Genomic DNA, 19,218 nt, shown 5'->3' with positions numbered 1-19,218 from the left:
GGGCTCAGTCCCATAAGATGCCAACTGCAAGTCCCAGATTGTCACCTGTACTTCTGTTAGACCAGCTATAAATCAGAGTTACCACGACCCCCTCCTTGGGTTTAGTCATTTGCTAGAGCAGCTCACAGAACTCAGGAAAACTCTTAAACACTTACCAATTTATTCTATAATAAAGGATACAATGAAAGTTATAGATGAAGAGATCTCTAGGGTGAGGTCCAGAAGAGTCCCAAGCACAGGAGCTTCTGTGCCCTTGGAGTTGGGGAGCATCACCCTCCCAGCCTATAGATATGTTCACCAACTCAGAAGGTCTCCAGACCCTGTGTTATCACATTGGCATGATTGATTTTTAAGTCCCCCTCCCGCCCCTCTCCACTTTTTGGAATAATGGGGGTATGGCTGAAAGTCTCAAGCTTCTAATTATGGCTTAGTCTTTCTGGTGACCAGCCCCTACCCAGGAGCCCACCAGGATCCCCCTCATCAGAACAAAAGACACTCTAGGGAATGCCAAGGGATTTAGGAGGTCAGCATCAGATGCTTCTATCACTCAGGAAGTTACAAAGATCTTAGGAGCTCTGTGTCAGGAACTTGGAATCAAAGACTAAATGTGAGAATGAAAGATTTTCCTAGCACCCCAATTTACAAGGGCTTTTAGGAACTCTAGGTCAGGAACCGGGGGCAGAGATCAATAAAAATATCTCTTATTATTGCACCCCAGGGTAATTCTGTCCCCCAACACCTCACCTTTACTCCTCACCTCCACCACAAATTTATCTGGTTGAGCCAAAATGCTAGAAAATTTAGCAGTTTTCTTAGATAAAGCCACAGCTCTGGTGCCCAGAATCAGGAAGTCTCAAATGGCATAAAGACAAAAAAAAAAAGCGACAGAGAAGAAAGGCAAGAGAGGAAACAATAGGTCTAAAGAATTCCTGAGATGCCTCCCTGCTCACCTGTCCCCAAACCATAATAACCATTATCATTTGCCCATTGAGCTCATGCCACATGTCAGGTCAGCACCAGGGAGGTGGCAGTATGGCCTGATGGCTACACACGTGGATGTTAGCATCAGATGTGTCTACATCCTGGTCCCTGCTGTATCCTATCCTAGCTGTGTGACTTTGGGCAGATGATGAAACCTCTCTGAGCCTTAGTTTCCTCATCTGTCAACTGATGACAATAATAGCACCTTCTTCCTATGTCCTAACCTCATAAGAACTGTTTCTGGTGGGAAATCTTTGCCTCATGCCCAGCATTATTAGTAAGCGCTCAGTGAATGATTTGCAATACTTCTAAGTTTTATTTAGTCTTCATGATGGCCAGCTCTGCACCAACTAGCTGTGTGACCTTGAATAAGTAACTTAGTTTCTCTGTGTCTCAGTTCCCTCATCTGTAAAATGGGGGTAATAATTGTGCTGAATGTCTTCCTCTTGCCCCTCGAGGGGTACTCTCCACCTTTCTTGCCCTGCTCTCTGCCCTAGAAGCTGAGCTGGGTGAACTATATCAACAGGCTCCTGTGGCCCCTGGCTGCCAGTTGGGTTCAGCCAGTGGGAAGCCTGAAAGGAGCAAGAGGCAGAGGTGTATTAGTCTCCTATGGAAGCCATAACACATTGCCACATTAAGCCACGTTGGTGGTGTAAGGGACCATAAATGTATTACCTTACAGTTATGGAGGTCACAGTTCTAAAATGAGTTTCACTGAGCTGAAGTCAAGGTGTCCACAGGGCTGCATTCCCTCCTCCATCCCTCCTGCCCTCTTGGCACTGGCAGGTTGAGTCCTTCTCTCCTCTCTCTCTGACCTCTGCTTCCATCGTCATATCTCCTCTGACTCCGACCCTCCTGCCTCCGTCTAAGGACCCTTGTGGTTACACTGAACATGTCTGGAGAATCTCCCCATCTCAAGCTCTGTAAACTTAGTTACGTCTGCATAGTCCCCTTTGCCGTGTAAGGTAACCTATTCACAGCTTTTGGGGATTAGGATGCGGACAGCTTTAGGGGGGTTATTATTCTACCGGCCATACCTGGTTTTCTCCCTGCTGGGCACCCATGGGTTGGTGCTGTACTTTACACACGTTGACTTGTTAAATCCGCACAACAGCCCCATGAAGCAGGTGCCGTTTCCCCATCCCCTTTCGCAGATGTGGGAGATAAGCGCCAACACACAGTTCCCATCATGGGCAGCACTCCGCAGACAGCTTCCTCTTGAAGTCTGGTAACCTGACCCTCCCCTCTTCCCTTCCGGCTGGGGGATTACAGCTCCCGCCTGTGGAGAGAGCTTCACTACCCCTTGTTCCTTTCCCTAAATCCTGCCACACCTTTGTAAAGAGCAGACGTATTGAACTCTTTACAACCCCATGAATAAATGGTCAAAAGGTTTGAACAAACACCTCACCAAAGAACATATACCGATGGCGTATAAGTACCTGAAAAGATGCTCCACGTCATTAGCCTTTAGAGAAATGAAAGTTAAAACCACAGTTATATATCACCACACATGGGGTACAGTGGCTAAAATTTAAAAGGTTGACCGTACCAAGTGTTGGCAGAAATGGGGAAGATTTGGAGCTCTCAGACAGTGCTAGTGGGAATGCAAAATGTACATCCAAAATAAGCTGTGGGGTGTGTGTGTGTGTGGAATACTACTCAGCCTAGAAAAGAATGAAATTTTGCCATTTGCAGCAACATGCATGGACTTGGAGGGCATTTTGCTAAGTGAAATAAGCCAGACATAGAAAGACAAAAACTGTATGATATCACTTATATGTGGAATCTAAAAAATACAACAAACTAGTGAATAAAACAAAAAACAGCAGGCTCACAAATACAGAGAACAAACTAGCAGTTACCAGTGGGGGAGGAGAAAGGATTATTATGGGATTATATGAAATCATGCGTGTGAAACTTTTGAAAATTGTAAAGCACTATAGAATTTAAAGAATCACTTAATAAAAATTAAATTAAATAGTTCCTTTTCAGAAACAAAAAAACAAAAAATAAATCCCAAAATGGTACATCCACTTTGGAAAACAGTTTGACTGTTTCTTGAAAGATGAAGCCTATACCTGCCACACAATCCAGCCACCCTTCCCCTAGGTATTTACCCAAGAGGAATGTTAACATATGTCCACGTAAATCCTTTTGCTTGAATGTTCACACAGCTTTATTTATAATAGCCGTAAACTGGAAATCATCTAAATTTCCATTAATAGGTGAATAGATAAATTGTGACATAGCCATGAAATACAACTCAACGATATAAAGGAATGAACTATTGATATAAACAATATAAATGAATCTCAAAATAATAATTATGCTAAGTGAAGGTAATCATAACCAAAAAAACAGAATACAGTGTATGATTCCATTTATAGAAAGCTCTAGAAAATGTGAAGTCCTCTGTGGTGACAGAAAGCAGATCAGTGGTGGCCTGGAGGGGCCAGAGAGAGGGATTACCAAGGGGCACAAGGAAACTCTAAGGTATTAGAAATGCTTCGTCTTGACGATGGTGGTGGTTTCACAGGTGTACACGTGTAACAGATTTATCAGATTGCACACTGTGAGGGGGGAATCACTGCCTTATCTCTGCGATGACTTCAGCCCTCTCTCTGCTCCAGCCTGGGCCTCTGTGGTCCTGGCGTGGCTGCAGGACATCCTTGGGACCTCAGCTCCAGGGTCTTATCTACATGCCTTGAACCTTTTCCTTCATAGCGTTTGTGACACTTGACGATTACCTGTCTGTGTGATGATTAGATTCCCTTCTCTCTGTCTTCCCACCATACTGAGTTTTGCCCACCAGTCTCTCCGCAAGACTTAGTGCAGTGGCGGGCACAGAGCAGGGCTTGTCAACAGTGGGTAAGTGGGTGACATGGCTGAGACACTGGAATTAGGATCAAGCCCTGCCGTGGGCCTTCTGGTTCATTATCTACAGGCAGAAATGAGACAGGAAATCTTTTCAGTATCCACTGGGGCAAGAGACGCAAATCGAGACATGCGAGGAAGGTAGCTAGCTCAGCACTGACTGCCTGGAATAATGATGGCTTGCAATTATTAAGCACCGACTATGTACCTGACACTGTGCTAAGAGCACTTCACATATGAATTACCTTACACAGCCTCTTGCTGGTCCTCTCGGGGAGGTCCCGTTCCTCTTGATGATGGATGAGGAGATGGAAGGTGGAGAGGACCAGTAGCTGTTACATGGCAGAGTTGGGACTCCAGCCCAAGGCTTCAGTGTTGGGGCCCAAGCTCTGTCTCAAAGTGAGTGTGGGCAAAAGAAAACAGGCGGTGAATGGTTACTCATTGCCTGGTGTGTTCCGGTTCTTGCTAGATTCTCTCCCATGTCTTGACTCACAGAAGGCTCTCAGCACCCCTCTGAGAGAGAGAGATTATTATCACCTCTTTCTCGATGAAAAGCTGAGTACAGTCATCCCTCAGTATCTACGAGGGTCTGTTTCCAAGATCTTCCTCGGATACCAACATCCAAGGATGCTCAAGCCCCTTACAGTTGGCCCTCCATACCCACAGTTCTGCATCCACAGATTTTCAGTGTGAGGTTGGTTGAATCATCATATGAGGACCCTATGAATATGGAGGACCCACTGTATTGGTTTCTTGTGGCTGCCATGACAAATAACCCCATGCCTGGTGACTGAAAACAGCAGAAGTTTGTTCTCTCACAGTCCTGGAGGTCAGACATCCAAAATTGGTGTCACTGGGACAAAATCTAGGTGTCAGCTGGGAGGGCGCCCCCACTCCCTGGGATGTTAGGGGAGGGTCCCTTCCTGGCTATTCCCACTTCCTGTGGCGGCTGGCATTCCTTAGCTCGCAGCAGCAGCATTCCAGGATCTGCCTCCATGGTCACATGGCCTCCTCTGCTGTGTGCAACGTCTCCCTCTACCTGTCTCTTACATGGAGATGTGTGACTGCATTGGCGGCCCACCCAGAACATCCAGGATACTCTCCCCAAGCCAGGAGCCTTAACTTAATCATGTCCCCAAAGACCCTTTTCCAGGTAAGGTCACATTCATAGCTTCCAGGGGTTGGGCCCTGCTGTCTTTGGGGAGCCATTTTTTCACTTACTCGACACTGAAGCTGTACGAGAAGTGAGATTTTCTGTCCAAAAACACCCAGTTGGTCAGGTATAGAATCAGAGTCAGAATCTAAGTCTTCCATCTCCCAATGCTGTGGCCACCTCAGGTATCATCTGCCCGGCACTGAATGGATGTTGGAACCCCTGGGCTGTTCCCAACCCTGCCACTTATCGGTCACGGGGCCTTGGGTGAATCCCTTCATGTCCCTGAGTTAGTTTCTTCCCATAGAAAATTGAGATGTTAACGAAACCCTGCTTGAGATGCTGCAAACATAAGACTTACTGTATGTAAGTGAAAGGAGGAGTAGAGGGGTCATCACCTGGAGAGGAGGCAGGTGAGACTCTGCAGCCCCCTACCTACCCAGCATCCTTCTTCTTCCCCTCACTCTCTCCTGCACCCCTTCCCTGTGTCCTCTGTGCTTCAGCCGGACCCTGCTTCTTTCACTTCTTTACACACACCACCTAGTCCCAGCTGACACCTAGATTTTGCCCCAGTGGCACCCATTTTCCAGATGAGAAAACTGAGGCACTAGATGCTGAGGCACTAACCCGTGCAGCTTCCAGAGTCATCTGTGTGCTGCCCTGTCTCCTACCCACCGTGCCCGCTGATCCTTCTGCCTCAGAGACTCTTCCCCCTTTCTTGTGTCTTAACCAACTCTTGCTCCTTCTACAGATCATGACCTCTTAGAAACCTTCCCTGCCCCTTTAGGCAAGGGTGGTGCCCCAACTGGGGACTCTTGCAGCACCCTATTCTCCCCCTGTTCCAGCAGTCACCACCCTGGATGTAATTGCTTGTTTAATTGTCTGCCTCCTCGGCTCACTTGTAACCTGTGTGACAACAGGAAATGAATGCATCTGCCTTCTTTGTTGATGGATCACCAGCATCTGATAGGCACTCAGAAGTGCTCATTGTCTGTACGTATATATGTTTGGGTGGGTGGTTGGATGGGTGAATGGATATCTAGGTGGATGGATGGGATTGGATGGCTACATGGGAAGGTTGGTGGATAGCTGGACAGTCAAGTGATTGTGTGGATGGATGGATATTTAGATATATGATGGATGGATATTTAGAAGAATGGATGAAGAGACAGGTGGGTAGATGGATAGGTGAGTGGAGGAGTCTAGCCATCGCTAACTCTTACCACCTCCTTTTGTAGCAGCAGTGAGAGCTTAGATTCCATTGTCAGCTCAGCTCAAACCTCTCATGTTTGGTAAGGTGTCCTCTGTCATAAAGACACCAAAATCTGCAAGGCAAGGTAATAATACTTCACTGTGCTAGAAAGGAACATGGAGGGACCTTCAAAGAAATCTGACAACTAAACTAATAGTAATAAATATAACTAAACATTGCTGAGCAGTTCCAAGGCGCCAGGCAGTGTGTTAAGCAATGCCATTTGTTCAGGAAATAGCTGCTCAATGCCAGCTTTGTGCCAGGGCGCTATTCCAGGCACTGGGGATACATCCATGAACAAAGTAGACAAAAATCCACGTACCCCTGGAGTTTATAGTCTACTGAAGGCCTCGTCTTGTTTCTTCTTAACAACCCGGGAAGGTAGACACTGTTGATATCTCTTTGCACAGAGCAGAAACTGAAGTAAATAACTTGCCCAAGATTGCAAACCTCAGAGTAACAGCACTGATGGCAATAGGAGTAGCTGTTGTGAAGTCAGCCCCTCATGTGGGCTGGACGCTGCTCTGATTCATTTCCTTCTGACATCTGTCTTACAAGGCAAGTGCTATTGTTTCGTGGGGTTTTTTTTCATTGAGGTAAAATTTACATCACATAAAATCAGCCAGTAATCATTTTAAAGTATACAGTTCAATGGCATTCAGTATAGTCATGGTGTTTGACAGCCATCACCTCTGTCTAGTTTTAAGACATATTTGTCACCCCAAAAGGAAACCCCATACCCATTCAATCAGTCCCCTTTCCCTCTGGCAATTACCAGTCTGCTTTCTACCTCTTGATTTACCTATTCTGGGCATTTCATATAAATGGAATCATATACTATGTGACCTTTTGTGTCTGCTTCTGTCACTTAGCATCATGTTTTCAGGTTTATCCATACTGTGGCAGGTGTCAGCCCTCCATTCCTTTTTATGGCTGCATAATATTCCATTTTGTGCCCAGACCACCATTTGTTCATCCCTTCTTCTGTTGATAGACATTCGGGTTGCTTCCACTTTTTGACTATTGAGAGTAGCAGTGCATTGAACATTCGTGTACAAGTATCTGTTTGAACACAGTTTTTCTGGGTAAATACTTAGGAGTGGAATTTCTGGGTCATATAGTAATTTTATCTTTAACTTTTTGAGGAGCCACCAAACTGTTTCCCACAGCAGCTACACCATTTTATATTCTCAGAAGGTGCTGCTTTGAATCTCTGTTTTCCAGAGGAAAAAAGACACACAGTGAGAGGTTAAGAAGTAGCCCAAGGTCACACAACCTATAAGTGACTCAGTGGGGATTTGAACTCAGGCAGTCTGACTCCAGAACCCCTGCTCTGAGTTACTGACCACACCCCCACCACCACCATGTAAGTTCTCTGGATTTGCTCGGGGAATTCCTCAGAGTTGACTGAGAAGCCGAGTCCCCATACACCATCTCTAAAATTCCCCCAAGTTGAGGCAATGGCCAGCTCACTTCCTTCTTCGATGGGCACTGCTGGGGTCGAAGGGGCGGGGATGGGACGCGGCACCCTTTCCCTGCACTGCCGAGGTGTGGGCGACAGTTATTAATGCCTCCCTGGCAACTGTCCAGCTGCCTTTTTCTGATTATTATTATTTTATTCGGCGAGATTAATGTGCCAGGTCAGAGCATAATCCAGCCTGTAAGAAGTGATGTGAATAGTCTCCTCAAGATAAATTGCGGGCTTGGAAAAGGTTCACAGCCTTTTCTTGCCTGTCTGAGTGCTCTCCCGAATCCTCATCAATCCTTGTCTGGGCAGAAGAAAAGGACAGGTCTTCATTTGCAGCTGGTAGGGGGCGGGGGGAGAAGAGCACATCTGTCAGGGACCCCTAATGGCTCACAGCACAGATGCTCTTTCCTGCGCCTCCACGCATCCACTGAGAGGGTGGGTGGGTTTTTAATCTTACAATCATTATATTGGAAGGGCTTCTGGTATTTGGGTTTGCTTGATGGCCCCACAGTCCCTGACATGGGAGGCGGAGTGAGCCGCTGATTCCCAGGTGCCTCCAGGATCTCCTCACACCTGGGCCTCCCAGGACAGCCATGCTCATTGGCCGGCCAAGATGGGGTGGGGTTAACAGTGAGGACCTCAGCCCCAAACCATCACACTGGCCTGGTGTCCAGAGCAGCCACTTGTCACCACAAATCCAGATAAATTGTACAACTTACACAACTTGTACATCTTGGCCCTGCCTGATCAGACTCCCATCCACCTCTCTGACCTCATCACCATGACCCTCCCCTCTCCCTTGCTCAGTCTGGACAAGCCAGCGCTGCCTTCCTTCTCAGGCCCTTTGTACTTACCATTCCTTCCACCTGGGAAGGTTTCCCCCTATGTTCCTGTGGCTGTCCCCTTCCCATCACTCCAATGTCACTTCCTCTGAGACTGTGTCACCTCCATGACCACCTTGTTTGTAGTGGTGGTCCCCAACATGCATTATCCCATCACCATTTTATTTCCTTCAGTATCTGAAATGACCAGATTGTTTTGTGTTTGTTTTCTGTCCCCTCTACTTGAGTGTGGACTCAGGCAAACAAGGACCATTAGGTCTGTCTTGATGCACAGGAAATGCACCGTAGATGTGATGGGCTGAATGAAGAGCCTCATGTTAATTACCCGTTAGGAGGTGGAAACCAGTCCTGCTGCTGCCCCGCCGGGTAGTGTCCTCCTTGGCCTGCATCCCCTTTCTCTCCTCAATCCCAAGGGCGTTATTTGGGACTTACTTGCTTACAGAGTGAGTGCTAGACTCTGAGAATATAAAAATGAGTAAGGTGCCCTCCTCACCTTCATGCAGCTCCTTTATTCTCTGTGAGTGATGCTAACGCTGGCTAAGAGGGCAAATCTCTTCTCCCAGAAATGTACATATCACACACGGCAGCTCCTAGCATTAACAGTAGTGATCATTTAAAACTTGACTTGTCCACATTGCTCCTTCCTTTTGTTAAAAGGAAATACTCCTGGCCTAGGAATCTGGAGCTGCACTGTCCAGTGTGGCAGCCACAAATTGCAGGTGGCTATTTAAATTTCAATTAAAAATTTAAAATTCACTTCCTCAGTTGTACTAGCCATGTTCCCACTGCTTGATAGGCACATGTGGCTAGTTGCTCCTGGGTGACTGTGCTGGACTGCACAGATAGAGAACAGTCCCATCATCATAGAATGTTCTAGAACAGCATTGTTCTGGAACATTCTTAGGACAGGGTTTATTCAACCTCCCCAGAGCATGGGTGGCAGGCCACTGCCTTTCTGCCCATTTCTCAGATGGAGAAATATAAAAGCGGGTACTTCTCTAAAAACGCTATGGGCATCACTATTAAATTCTGCACAGCAGGACGGATGCTGGCCTTAAGTCAGCAAAACCAGGTTCAGATCCTGGTTCCTGGACTTATTACCCATGTGACTGTGGACAGGTGACCTCACTCTTTGGAACCCTCAGCTTCCTCATCTCTGAAGTGGTCATTTTTATCCCCTTGAGGTTATGAGAAGCTGGAAGGCTGGATATCCAGTTTCTGGGTGGTAAGTAGGATTAGCTGTATCAGAAGCAAGGAGGAGTTTAGCTGCACTGTTTTCTCCAAAGAATGCAGCATTTGACCAACTTCCTGTCTTTTCCCATAAGAACAGGAAGGAGGAAGCCCTCCCCATGTCTGAAATTATCTTAACTGACCTCTAACGCAGCCTGCATAGCCAGCCCCTGGACGAGAGGTTTCCACAGGGCAGGATTCCACAAGCTTTCAGCCCTGGTGGTTTGTCTCTAAGTACAGGGGAGGGCGGACATAAGTTAAAAAGGTGGTTTTCTTGGATGTGAGAGTCAAGAGCATTCATGAGGCTTTATGTGCCATTAAAGTCTCCTCTATTTTCTGGACCCTGAACCCAGCATTTTTGTTTCCCATTGATTGAGTCATCTTCCCTCCTAGAGGTCAGTCATTCCCCTCCCTCCCGCCTCCTCCTGAGCAGACACTGATCTCCACCAGCGCAGGTCTGGGTTTCCTAGGTCTCAGCTGTGGTTCTTACAGTACATCATTCTGGGTATGAAAGGGCAGAACTTCTGGAAAAGCCAGCTGTACTTGCCTCCGTTTCCCACACAGCAGGGCTCGAAGGGGTTAAAACAGTGGTTCCCAACTAGAGAAACATTTGGCCGTTTCTGGAGACATTTTTGACTGTCATAACGGGATCGGGGAGTTGCTCTTGGTAGTTAGTGGGTAGAGACCAGTGATGCTGCTAAATGTCTGACAGCACGCAGGACAGCCCCTGAGCCCAAGAATGATCCAGTTCCAAATGTCAGTAGTGCCAAGGTTGAGAAACCCTGGGTTAAATGTTTGTTTTTTGGGCTGAACTGCACTCCCCCCACCGCCTTCCCCAAAATTCATATGTTGAAGTCCTAGCCCCTAGTATAGTCAGAATGTGGCTGTATTAGGAGAAAGAGTCTTTAAACAGATAATTAAGTTAAAATGAGGTCATTAGGGTGGGCCCTAATCTAATATGATCAATGTCCTTTTAAAAAGGAAATCGGGACACAGACATACAAAAGGGAAGACCATGTAAAGACACAGGGAGAAGACAGCCCCCTATTAGCCAAGGATAGAGGCGTGGAACAGATCTTTCCCTTAAGGCTCTTAGAAGGAACCAACCCTGCTTACACCCTGACCTCAGACTTCTAGTCTCTAGAACTGTCAGAAAATAAGCTTCTGTTGCTATAAGCTCCCCAGTCTGTGGTACTGCGTTACAGCAGCCCTAGCAAATTAATATACCTACAGACCAGTTTACCCGTAGCTCAGGTCCTTTTCAGAGTGTTTTTTCATCTATTCAGATGTCTCCCAACCTTCTCCCATTCCCCTAATTATTGAAGATACTCCATTTTTAAAATAGGTTATATAGTCACAGGGTTCAGACGTTAAAACACTAAAAACAGTATATTGTGAAAAGTCTCCCTCCCTCTCCTGCCCCCAGACACCCGTTTCCCCTCCTGGGAAATGAACGTATCATCCCCAAGTCTTTTCATAGCTACTGCCTACATAGACCAGCAGGTGCACGTATATGTTCTTCCTACTCATCTTTGTATATTCAAACAGTAATATTCTACACACAGCTCCCACCTTGCTTTTTTTTTTTTTAACTTAACCATCTATGTTGGAGATTGTAGCAGACAAATACATAGAGAAAACACAGCGTAATGGTTAAAAGCCAGACTGCCTGGGTTCAACTTCTGTTTGAGAAACCCTTTGCCTTTACCAGCTATGTGACCCTGCACGTTCCTTCACCTCTGTGTGCTTTCACTTCCTCATCTGTAAAATGAGATCATAATAGTACCTTCTGTGTTCCTTTTCAATTGCTGCTTAACAAATTACCACCAACTCTGACTGAAAAACACTCATTTATTCACAATTCTGTAGGTGAGAAGCCAGGCGGGCTTGACTGTGTTCTTTGTGCAGGGTCACATAAGGCCAAAATCAAAGTGTCAGCCAGGCTAGGCTCCTATCAGAGGTCTTGGAGGAGAATCGACTTCCAGGCTTATTCGGGTTGTTGGCAGAATTCAGTTCTGTGTGGTTGTAAGACTGAGATCCCCATTTTCCTGCTGGCTGTTGGGTGGGGGTCAGTCTCAGCTCCCAGAAACCACACTCTGGTCCTTTCACAAAGCCTCTTCCACATTCAAGCCAGGATGGAATCCTTGTGCTTCATATCTCTCTGCTGTCCCCTTCTGCTTTTAAAGGGCTCCTGTGATTACATTGGACCCGCACAGATAATCACCCTTTAGATGAGCTCAGAGTCCACTGATTAGTAACCATAATTACATCTGCAGAATCCCTTTTGCCATATAATGTAACATAATCCAGGTGTGATATTGCATCAAATTCCCAGTCCTGGGGATTAAGGTGGAAATTTGGGGGAGGTGCACCACACGCTGCCTCAAAGGGATTCAACTGCACATCTCATAGCCTACAATATGTAAAGGTCGGATTTTGTTTTTAACAGCTGGATTTTTGTATTGTGGAAACTATTTAGATTTACTAAGGGTTTTGTTAAAGGGGCTCCTCCAAGGACACTTCGGACAGTTGTGAATTGTTTAGCTCCCTTTGACCCATTGATTCCGTGGTTCTCCAAGGCTCAGGTTAGATGTCACCTCCCCCCAGCCCCCTTAAGGCAATGTTAGTTCCCCTCATTTATTTTCCCACAGCGCCCTCTCTCCCAGCACTTACCGCTGCTCTGTCATTATCTGGGCATTGTCTCCTCCACTGGACTGTAAATTCCAAGGGGCAGACATACGTCTGTCTCATTCACTGGTGCAGCCACATCTTAAGAAAAATCCTTACAGTGACCCCACGTGGGTGATGGCCAGTTTGCCTAAACCCATTTTACAGATGAAACTGAGGATCAGGGAGGCTAAACAGTTTGTCAAGGGTCACTGGGCTCATAGGTGGCAAAGCTAGGACACAATCCCAGGTCTTTTGACTTATGACAGGTCCTAAGAACATTGGCTAGTATTTTCAAGTTTTCTCCTTGCTTGTTTATGCCTCCACTATGGGAAATCTTTCATTTGCATCATTTCCTTTGGTCCCATCAACAATGCTATGAAATAGGTACTACTATTATTTGAGTTTTACAGGTGAGGAAAATGTAGTTTAGAGTCAGGAAAGTCACCCAGCTAGTGAGCAGTAAAAGCAGGGTGTGAGCCCAGAGGGTGCTCTGTCTGCAGCTGTTCTTGAAAATAATGATCCTTTTCTCATCCTGATGTTTCACTGGAACAGAACAGAAAGCCAGCAACAAAGATACTGTGAGCAATACTAATATCCAGTATTACCAAATGTTTAGTGTCCTTTATCCTTAACCTAACTCCATCTCTGTAATGCCAAAAAGATTCCAGAGTACATCAAGAAAAAAGACAAGCAAGAAATACCTTTTTCTGGAGGCAGTGTGGGGTCATGGAAAGAACAGAGACTTTGAAATAAAACTTACATTCAAATTCTGGCTCCACCACCTTCTGCCTCTAGGACCCTGATTGACCTCACTGAACCTCAGTATCCCCATCTTTAAAATGGGGATATGAGGACTTGCCTTATAACCCTGTTGTGAGGATTAATTAAGATAGCACAGGTCAAGTGATGGCTGGTTAGTTAATTATTGTTATTCTAAAAGTAGAGAGCGTTCACAGTTACCATTTATAGTTTTAAAGCAAACAAGGAAGTCAGAATTTAACCCTAATCAGATGGACCAAAGTACTACTTACTCAACTGTGATTCTGAGGTCTTAGGGAACTGTTAATAGGCATTTTATTAAAAGGTGTTCTGTGGCCAGATGACTTTGGGAAATGCTTTAAACATTATCTTCCACTTGCATATAGTAAAGGCTCTAAGAAGTCCTGGAGCCAAGAAAATGGTTTCACTTTGTCTTCCCTGACATTTTCCCAAATTACTAACCATAGAACCCTTTTGTTAAGGAGCACACAATGCCGTAAAACCTAGTTCAGAGGTTGGCAGGTGACAGCCTGTAGATCCTGTGCTTGTTTTTACAAATAAAATTTTATTGGAACATAGTCATGCTCATTCATGTATTGTCTGTGGCTGCTTTCATGCTACACTGGTGAGGTTGAATAGTGGTGACGGGATCTCTGTGACCCACAAAACCTAACATATTTATTGCCTGGCCTTTAAGAAAAATTTTGCTAACCCTGGTCAGGAGTTTGAATTTATTTGCATTCTTGATTCTTTCTAGTTTGGCCCTTGCTGGAAAGTTAAGTCAGGGACTCAGTATTCTGCAACACACAGACATTTGGGAAATAGAAGACCCAAAGGAATGAAATATGGCCAGGCGTCTGTGCTAGAAACCATCAGAAATGAGTTTGATCAAATGTCAATTTTGAGGACTTGACTATTTGAAATCACCAGGCTGATTTTAGTTTTTCCCCAAAACAGCAGGTGATCACACTTAACCCTAGGATTTTTTTCTTTCTTCTGCTTGGTGTTTGTAGCCCAGGTGCCCACCAATCCCTAGGGCAGTGCTGAAGCCAGAGATGGCAAACACTCTAGTAGCTGCCATTTGCCAGCTTGTACCTGTGCCAGGCATCACTAATCAGTCATGACCCTGCTCCACCCAGTTCAGCTTTCTCAGTGCAGCAATCCAGACAGTCTCTACCAGTCAATGTCAGAACATAAGATAAAACCTAAGCCTTTACTTTCAGTTGTTCCTTATAAAGAAAATAGAACATTCTGGCATCTGCAGAACTCTGTGGCCTCTCAGCTGATTGGATGAGGCTTACCAAGATTATTGAGGATAATGCCCTTTACTTAAAGCCAACTGACTGTAGATGTTCCTCATATGTATAAGATACCTTCACAGCAACACCAAGATTGGTGTTTGGTTGCATAACTGGATACTGTAGCCTAAACTGAAACATGAAACTAACCATCACAATCCCCCATTAAACAAGATATGGAAGTTGGATCTGAGCTTGATGTTTTATTGTTTCCAGGAAGTATCCATGAAGTCTAATTTATTGACATTTTGAAAATAAAAAAATGATTGTTGAATTTGAACAAAAACCATGGGATTTTTCTCCTTAGCTCTGCGAGTATGAAGAACTGCATTATTCAATTTCCTATTAAGCGCTGCATTCTTGGAACGAACCCCACTTGATCACAGTGTATTATCTTCTTGATATGCTACTGAATGCATGCTACCATTTGACTTAGGATTTTTGCATCAGCTGTCTTAAGCGTCCCTCTCCCTTCGTCAGTGACTTCCTGGAAATTGCTCCCATCACTTTCACTTACATCTCATTGGCCACCACTGAGTCACATTCACTGCATGGGGGGCTGGGGAGCATCTTACAGCTGGGGGCCAGTGGACCTAGGCAAAAATCAGGATTCTTATTTTGAAAGAGGAAGGGGAGAATGGACCTTGGGAGGCACCAGCAGTCTCTGTCCCAGTACTGATCATCCCTGGTTTGTAGATGAGGGTCCCAAGGTTCAGCAAGGTATGTTCACTTACCCAGGGTCACACAGCTAGTCTGTGGCAGAGCTATGACTTAAGGCTAGGTCTTCCAGAGGCCAAGGGAGATGCCCCAGGGACCAACAATAATAACATAAGCAATGTTCTATGATATGATACAGTGATAACAAATAGCTGATGTGCTTGGTACTGTTCTAAAGGCTTCCTAGACATGAGCTAATTGAATCATCACAACAACTCTATGAGGTAGATACTTATTACCCCCAATTTGCAGATGAGGAAACTGAGGCACAGAGAGGGTAAGTGACTTGCCGAGGGCACACAGTTCGTAAATGGCAAAGCTGGGATTTGAACTTGAGCAGTCTAGCTCCAGAACCCTGGCTCTTCACCACTACACAGTCCTCTCTGCCCATCTTTCCACACCCTGCCCTCCTGACTGAGTTATCCCAGCACAAATGACAGCAGCCGCCGCCACTCTCTTGTGTGGCCAAGGAACAGCCAGAATTGCTCCCCACCAATCTAGGCGCCACGGGCCCTCCTCTCCCAGCCCCTGTGGTCTATAATCTCCTCCCTCAGCTACCCTGCCCCCCTTTCTGTCTCAGAGGCCTGCACATTATATTTTGTTGTTGTTCTTGTTTTATTTTGTTTTCCTTCCCCCCGTTCCCTGGGAGACTCTAAAAGGCTACATTCTGCCTCTGAGGGACATGGTAAGGACAGGGCCCCAGCGAGAGGGCACCTGGGATTTCCTGCACCCCAGCCTCCACCCCTGCCTGGGACAGAGAGGCTTCTCTTGCGTTATTTATTTATTTATCTAGCCCTGCTCAGCTCCACACCCCCCAAGCTGTTGTTCCCCACTGGGGAAGATGAAAAATGGCTTCAGACAATGGAGGACAAGGCTTGCCACATGGCCCCCGCAGTTTAATTTCCTTTAATTCATTTTATATTGAACCAAATGATACTGTTTGTTTTTAATGGCAAACACTCAACACGGAGGAGGGGCGGCCAGGCCTCCTCCTGGGGAAATTAGGAACACAGCTGCTATTTAAACTCTCTTCCACCTCCCCCCTACCCCTCACCCGCCACCCGCCACCCCCAGCACTAGGCCTTTGGAAATCACTTTCCAGGTTGAAAGATGATACCTTTCACCAGCTCAGATGGTCACTGCGCAGGAAGCTGGAGCAGCTCCCCCGCAGCAGTCAACCCCTCTTAGGGTGGCCACCCCATCCCAAGGCCCAGCCTTCTTTGGGAATAACTGGAGAGATACATGGGAAGAGGGCTGGGCCACGGCTGTTGTTGGCACCCCTACTGCCCTGCCTGTTACTGAGAATTTGAGGCAGGCACCTGGCCCGAGCAGGACCCATCCAGTGCCCTTTCCCGGCAAGAGAGGAACACAGAGGTTGGATGCATTCAGTCATTTAGCACCTGGGAGTAGCATCATGCATCAGTCTGTGTTTTAACCTGGTCACCGAGTAATTCACGTGCATGGGAAAGTTGCAAACACACCCGTAAAGAGGAGAGGTCCTTCCACTTCAGCTGGGAGGTGGGCTGGTGAGCCAGCACTCCCTTGAAGTCAGAGAGAACCCAGAATCCCTCCAGAGCCCCTTTTGGCTTAGGTGGGCCAGAGTCAGTTTCAACTCCTTGCAGGCAAAGAGAACTTGACTGTATATACCAGTCCCCTTGGCAGAGGGTGGAGGGCTTCACAGGCTTTGGCCTGTCCATGGCTTTGGCAGGGGCCAAACCATCATGATTAATGTCCAGTTTGGACATTCTGGAGGCCCCTCTAATTCCTCAGAAGTTGGGCTCTACCTCTGCTCTCTTGTTCACAGACTGTTAGACCCAGGAAGACCTTATTCTACAGAGGAGGAAACCAAGGCCCGGAAGTTACTGCTTCCAGGTCACATGATTTAGCCTCTCATATATTCATTCTACACATAATTATTAGACATCGACAGAGTGCCAGTCACCCTGCTCAGCACGGGAGATACTGAGACCCAGGACTTTCAAGCTCAAAGCTCACAGACTGATGGGGCGGCAGGCAGAGAAGTAGGGCCCTCTTGGAAATTGGGCAGGGGGGCACCTAAACCAGTCCCTAGCAAAGTCTTCCTAGATAAGGTGACCTTGGAACTGAATTTTAAAGGACGGGTAGGGGTTAGCCAGGCAAAGCCAAGCCACGGAGAGGGGACAGCTAGAGCCACAGCACCAAAGTGGGAAGCCGTTTGGCCTGTGCATTTTCCCAGATAACTGGTGAATGTCTCCTCCCTCCTAGACTCTAAGCTCCAGGAGGGCAGGGGTGATGTCTGCCAAGCTCATGCTTAGGCACAGTGATGCATAGTAGGTGTGCAGTGACTCTCAAATGAGCAGATGAGAGATGTAAATGGCTGGTGTGAGTTTGCATTCAGGGCACGGCAGGGAGGCCCCAGTCCCTGGCCCCTAGGCCCACCCTGCTGTAGCTTTCTGGGCCACATTATGGCTGAGCATTGGCAACCCCTACTCTAGGGTGCTGTGGGGATTAATTAGTCAGCTAAGTGGTGATTATTTTGCTCTCCTCCAGCTAAATGATTAGAGAGGCAGCCAGGCTCCCTGAGGTGGCCTCGGAGGCATCCTTTTCACCTCTTCCCTCCGGGTGGGGGCCTGGAGTCTGCCACTCTCTCTGCTGGCTTTCTGGGGTTGGCTTCCAGTGCTGTCGGTGGGTCCCGCACTGTTCTCCATTTCCTCCGATGGTCCTCCTTCCCTGGGGGCAAGGACAGGGGTTAGAACTGAGATCTGGCCTAAGGGAGCCCACCACTTACACTTAACTTTTAGTTTGTCCAAAAACATCCCAGAAACAACTTGGGCCGTGGAGGGAGGCGGATCCCAGTGTGAACCCCAGTTCTGCCATTTCCATCACTATCACTTTTGGCCATTCATCTCCCCACTTGTGCCTCAGTTTCCCCATCAGTAAAAAAGGAGGTAATGCTGTTCACCTCTCAAAGTTTTAGGGAGATTTGAGGTGAGCTAAAAAATAGAGACAATGCAGGTGCAGCTGCTTCCAGCAATTCTGACACGTAGCAGGTGCTCAGTCGTGTGTATGTGTTTTTCTTTTGTGCATTCTCCCTCGTGACCCTCACGGGTCAGGACTCTGCTGGAGGTTGGAGGTAAACAAACAGCAGGCCTTGTGACTCAGCGGCTGAGAGCCCACGAAGGCTTGGCAGACCTTTGCCTCTTCTTCTCGGGGCTTAGAAGTGCCAAGATCAGACCCTGAACTGGCAAAGGAGGAGAGAAATGGAACACTCCCCCCCACCCCCCAGCTGGGTCTTGGAGCAGCCTGGGTTTGAATCTGGCTTTGCCACTAGCTGCATAGCCTCAGATAAGTGAGTTCATGGCTTTGAGCTTCCACTGCCTCATCTGTGTATGTATCTGCTGTCACCATCTTGAAATTCTAAATATATGTATATATATTTTTTAACAAGAGGCCCAGCATTTTCATTTTCCACCAGGCATTGCAAATTATGTAGCCAGTCTTGGTAGTAGGAGATAGTCAGAGAGGCATCAGGGGGCCACAGTACCAGAGGCCACTCCCAGCCCCTGCCTTCCCCCATCCTGCCCTAGAGCCAGCCTTTCAGGGAGAGGCCTTAAACTAAGATTCTCTGACCATTTGGTCCTCACACTATCCTCGTGACAGTGGGAACTGTTTCCTTCCTGTATTAATTTCCTCTTGCTACAGTAACAAATTAATGCAAACTTAGTGGCTTAAAATAATACAAATTTATTATCTTACAGTTCTGGAGGTAAGAAGTCCAGACTCAGTCTCATGGGGCTAAAGGCAAGGTGTCAGTAGGGCTGGTTACTTCTGGACGCTCTAGGAGAGAATGTGTCTTCCAACTTCTGGAAGGCTGCCAGTGATCCTTGGCTTGTAGCCCCTTACTCTGTCTTCATAGCATATCTCTCCAACCTCTGTTTCCTTCACGCTGACCTTCCAGCCTCCCTGATAAGGACCTTTGTAATGACATTACCAAC

The 19,218-nt window shown here is 46.8% G+C and overlaps 1 protein-coding gene across 3 annotated transcripts in view; it reads left to right on the top strand.

Moving 5' to 3' along the window:
- RNFT2 (ring finger protein, transmembrane 2) overlaps window positions 1–19,218 on the top strand; it is a 56,715-nt gene that overhangs the window by 16,107 nt on the left and 21,390 nt on the right. The gene's annotated exons all lie outside the window — the stretch shown is intronic.

This window comes from Camelus ferus, chromosome 32, assembly GCF_009834535.1.
Source record: "Camelus ferus isolate YT-003-E chromosome 32, BCGSAC_Cfer_1.0, whole genome shotgun sequence".
NCBI classification, from domain to species: domain Eukaryota; kingdom Metazoa; phylum Chordata; class Mammalia; order Artiodactyla; family Camelidae; genus Camelus; species Camelus ferus.
This window is presented reverse-complemented; position numbering and strand designations above follow the sequence as displayed.